Source organism: Neofelis nebulosa, chromosome 18 (assembly GCF_028018385.1).
Source record: "Neofelis nebulosa isolate mNeoNeb1 chromosome 18, mNeoNeb1.pri, whole genome shotgun sequence".
In the NCBI taxonomy this organism is placed as follows: domain Eukaryota; kingdom Metazoa; phylum Chordata; class Mammalia; order Carnivora; family Felidae; genus Neofelis; species Neofelis nebulosa.
The window spans coordinates 17,766,155-17,770,479 of record NC_080799.1 but is presented as its reverse complement, the minus strand read 5'-3'; the positions used below and the strand labels follow the sequence as shown (position 1 = coordinate 17,770,479).

The following is a 4,325-nucleotide window of genomic DNA, read 5'->3' as shown; positions in this document are numbered from 1 at the left end:
TCTTTAGAGTTCGGAGAATGCAACCTTGCTGACACCTTGACTTTAGTCCTGGAAGACCTATTTTCAGACTTCTGACCTGCAGAATTGTGAGATAATAAATTTGTGTTATTTTAAACCTCTTAGTTTGGTAATTTCTTACAGTAGCAGTGGGGAACTAATACAGGTAACACTACTGAATAGCAATTTCTGAGCTTTGTCAAGTACTGTGTTGGGGATGTGAGCACTCTCCTAGCTCTGAATTCAAGAATTGAAGATCTAAAAGAGAAGCAGTAAAGACATTTTGCTGCATGAAAGAAGCCTTAGACAAAAGAACACACACTGTAGGATTCCATTTATGTGATGTTTTATGACAGCGTAATTGAATCTGTAGTGGCGACATAATTAGAGCAGTAGTTGTCTCTGGCGGGAGGGGAATGGGTTTAACTAGGAAAGGCCATGAGGGAACTTTGTAGGGTGATAGTGATGTTCTATCTCTTGATGGAGGTTTGGGTGTATGCTTAGCAAATACTTAAAATTTATTTTCACTTTATTCTATGTAAGTTTAACCAAAAAAATATGTAAAGCAAATATTATTGCGCTCTAGCTAATAGTGTGCATGCTGAAATGTTCAGGGGTCATGTGTACTGATGTTGACAATTTCTTTGAAGTGCATCAAAAAAGGAAATGGACTGGTAGAGAGATGGATAGTTACATGATAAGGCAAGTACAAGTACGGTAAAATGTTAATGCTAGAATGAGGTGAGGTGGTAAATATATGGGTGGTCACTGTAAAATTCCTTCAACTTTACTGTGTGTTTGAAAACTTTCAAAATAAAATGTTGGGAGAAAAAGAAAAGAGAAGCATACTGCATATTGCCTAGACAAAGCATGATTAGCCATTAAAAAAACTTTTTTTAATGCTTTTTTTTTTTTTTTAGCAGGGTGAGGGGCGGGGTGGAGCAGAGAGAGAGGGAGACACAGAATCCGAAGCAGGCTCCAGGCTCTGAGCTGTCAGCACAGAGCTCGTCGTGGGGCTTGAACGTAGGAGCCGTGAGATCGTGATCTGAGCCAGAGGCAGGCACCTGTGATTAACCATTTTTAAAGTACAATTAAGTGGCATTTAGAGCATTCACAATGTTTTGCAACCACCACCTCTCTCAAAACGTCATCACCTTTAGGATTTTGATTTGATTACACTGAATCTGTAGATTTCTTTGGGTATTGCTGGCATCTTAACAATATTAGGTCTTCCAATCCATGAACACGGATATCTTTCTATTTATTTAGGTCTTTAATTTCTTTCAGCAGTATTTTGTAGTTTTGAATGTACAAGTCTTTTGCCTCCTTACTTGAATTTACTCCTAAGTATTTTATTCTTCTTCTTGCTATTATAAATGGAATTGTTTTCCTAATTACCTTTCTGGATTGTTCATTGCTAATGAGCCCAGCATGAGACTGGAACTCACAAACTGTGAGACCATGACCTGAGCAGAAGTCAGATGTGCAACCGACTGAGCCACCCGGGCGCCCCATAGAATTTTCTTTTTTTATAATGTCTTTGTCTAGCGTCAGTGTAAGAGTTTATGGATTCAAATCCCTTTCATTTGGGAATATTTTCTCCCATTCAGTAGATTGTCTTTTAATTCTCTCCAAGGTATCTTTTGAAACACAAGTTTTAATCTTGATTTAATTAGTGCATATCTTTTGTCATTTGTCCTTTTTGTGTCATATCTAAAACCATTGCCAGACCAGAGGCACCTGGGTGGCTCAGTCAGTTAAGCATCCAACTCTTGGTTTCAGCTCTGGTCATGATCTCGCAGTTTGTGAGTTCAAGCCCCGCATCAGGCTCTGTGCTGACAGTACAGAGCTTGCTTAGGATTCTCTCTCTCCCTCTCCCTCTGTCCCTACCCCTCTCATGCTCCCTCTCTCTCTAAATAAATAAATAAACTTGAAAAGAGCCCAAGATCCAGATTAACACCAAACCACCTGGCCCAAGATTGCAGATTGACACCAATGTTTTTTTCTAAGAGTGTTTATTTCCTTATTCATTCATTCATTCATTCATTCATTCATTCATTCACTTATAGGGAGAGAAGCCTAAGCAGCCACCTTGCTGTCAGCGCAGAGCCTGATATGGGGCTCCATTCCATGGTCCATGACCTAAGCCAAAACCAAGAATCAGACACTCAACTGACTGAGCCACCCAGGCACCGCCTTCTAAGAGTTTTAGTTTTTACAATTAGGTCTACGGTCCATATTGAGTTAATTTTTTTTTTAGATTTTTTTTTTTTTAAAGTAATCTCGGGGCGCCTGAGTGGCTCAGTCGGTTAAGTGTCAGACTTCAGCTCAGGTGATGATCTTGCGGTTTGTGAGTTCGAGCCCCACATCGGGCTCTGTGCTGGCAGCTTGGAGCCTGGAGCCTGCATTGGATTCTGTGTCTCCTTCTCTCTCTGCCCCTCCGCCACTTGTGCTCTGTCTCTCTCTCTGTCTATCAAAAATAAATAAATTAAGTAAGTAATGTCTATCCCCAGTGTGGGGCTTGAACCCATGACCCTGAGATTCAATAGCCACATGCTGTACCAGCTGAGCCAGCCAGGCGCTCCTTTGAGTTAAGTTTTGTTTGTGGTTGAAGATAGGGATCCAGCTTCATTCTTTTGTATGTGGATATCCAGTTGTTTCACCACCCTTTGTTGAAAAGACTATTCACTTTTTGGATTGTCTTCGCATTTTTGTTGAATATCAGTTGCTTATAGGGGCACCTGGCTGACACAGTCAGTAGAACATGCAACTCTTGATCTCCGGGTCATGAATTCAAGCCCCTTGTTGGGTGTGGAGCCAACTTCAAAAAGAAAGAAACAAAATCAATTGATCATAAATGTAAAGGTTTCTAGAAGGAAATTTTATTTTCTCTTATTTAATAAATTTCTCCCATTTAATCAGTTCCTCCCTCGGTGGCTGGGGAGTGGCCTGTGCTGTGACCTAAATGGGAGCATAATGACTTAATGTGAAAATGTTGTAAGGTCCTTCTATTGTGCCTATAGTATGGAGATTTGGGTTATTTTTTTCCTCCAAAAGATAAAAACCTTTTAAATGCATTAGCAAGTCCCTGTGAAAATACTGTGTACAATAAAAGTAAAAGGTGAGTACCTATATCAACCCTAAGAGGTTTGCTATTATTTCGTTTAGCATTATTCCTGTCTCTTGTTTGCCACCAAATGACAAAGCGTCCAGTTTCTGATAGATCAGTGATTCCTTTCTCCACTGCTGCCAACTGAAGTCATCATTGCTCCCAAAGGCCAAGAAAACTATAGTTCCAAAGGTGGCTGTGTTTCCTGCAAGAAAAAGTACAAAAGCTCCCCACCGAGTCAAGTGTGCTTTGGCAAATAGTCCAACAATGTCTGTTGTAAGAAATATGGCAAGTTCCTTCCTTACAAGCACTGTATCACTATCACCCATTAATCTTTTGCTATGCAGTGTGGAATAAGTGAAGGGAGGTGGAGGAAGAAAAAGCAACAGAACAGAGGGGCCCAGTATTGGCTAGAAAAGAAAAATGGGGGCACCTGGGTGGCTCAGTCGGTTAAGCAGCTGACTTTGGCTCAGGTTATGATCTCACGGTTCATGGGTTCAAGCCCCATGTCAGGCTCTGTGCTGACAGCTCAGAGCCTGGAGCCCCGCTTTGGATTCTGTGTCTCCCTCTCTGCCCCTCCCCTGCTCACTCACTCACGCGCTCTGTCTCCTTCTCTCTCTGTACCCCCCTTGCTCATGCTCTGTCTCTCTCTCAAAAATAAATAAACATTTTAAAAAAGAAAAATATAAATTTTGCTACTCACATCATGTTTCTTTTTTTCCACATCGTTTTCCTACATGATTTTTTTTTCTTTTAAGGACCAAAAGAATATTATGAAGTATAAAACATGATAGAGTAAGCAAGGTACAACCTGGACACTGAGGTGGGAAATTATATGTTGAGTTACAGTACCCCCAAATCAACTACAGCACAACTAACAAATGTTTTGTTTATAATATTAAAATCCAGGAAATTATAACAGTTGGAATCAAGGGCCAAAATTCAAAGCATTTTTCATTTTTTTCAGTTTTATTTGTTTATTTTTAGTAGTCTCTACACCCAGCATGAGGCTCGAACTCATGACCCAGAGATCAAGAGTCGCATGCTCTTCCAACTGAGCCAGCCAGGCACCCCAAAAGTATTTTTCATTTTAGATTAAAAATAGGCATACAGGGCTCACTTCAGCAGTACACATACTAAAATTGGAATGATACAGAGAAGATTAGCGTGACCCCTGCTCAAGGATGACAAGCAAATTTGTGAAGTATTCCATGTTTTG

General features: G+C 40.4%; 1 non-coding gene across 1 annotated transcript; it reads left to right on the top strand.

The window, feature by feature from the left end:
- The first annotated feature begins 4,218 nt into the window (after nt 1-4,218).
- On the top strand, nt 4,219-4,325 carry LOC131501744 (U6 spliceosomal RNA). Its single transcript, XR_009256875.1, has one exon. It is a non-coding gene; the product is annotated as a U6 spliceosomal RNA (small nuclear RNA).